The following is a 525-nucleotide window of genomic DNA, read 5'->3' as shown; positions in this document are numbered from 1 at the left end:
CACTACAGTACACAAAAACATAAAAAAAAGTTAAAAATTGCAGTTTTCCCTTCTACTTTCTTTGATTTTTATCATAATGCATGATACAGCAGATTAAGCATTGTTGTATTTTCCATTGACTCGCCTGTGACGCATAGTGAGCCTATGTACAACAGCTCTGAAGCTTGACCTGTACTGAACCAATCTCACTGACTCTGACACACCTATCATTGCTCCCGTTACTGTATCAATCCATCTCATGCTGAGTCTTCCTCTTCTACGTTATGATGTTCTTCTCCAAGAACTAGTCCCTTCTGGTCATGTGCCCAAATTATGCAAGATGGAATTCAAAATCATAGACTCCAAGTAGAAACTTCGTTTCACTCTCTCCAAACAGACCTATTTGTTTTCTTGTTGTTCCATGGTATGTTTTTTTTTAATTATTATTAAATTTTATTCATTTTAATGAACATTTACAGAGATTTTGGTTTCTCATTCATTCATTGTTGCACGGTTTTCTCTACCCTCCTCCCCAGTTCGTTCTTC

Source organism: Elephantulus edwardii, unplaced genomic scaffold (assembly GCF_000299155.1).
Source record: "Elephantulus edwardii isolate Elephantulus edwardi_28Jun2011 unplaced genomic scaffold, EleEdw1.0 scaffold00135, whole genome shotgun sequence".
In the NCBI taxonomy this organism is placed as follows: domain Eukaryota; kingdom Metazoa; phylum Chordata; class Mammalia; order Macroscelidea; family Macroscelididae; genus Elephantulus; species Elephantulus edwardii.
The sequence above is the reverse complement of the archived record's forward strand: the minus strand, read 5'-3'. Positions refer to the sequence as shown.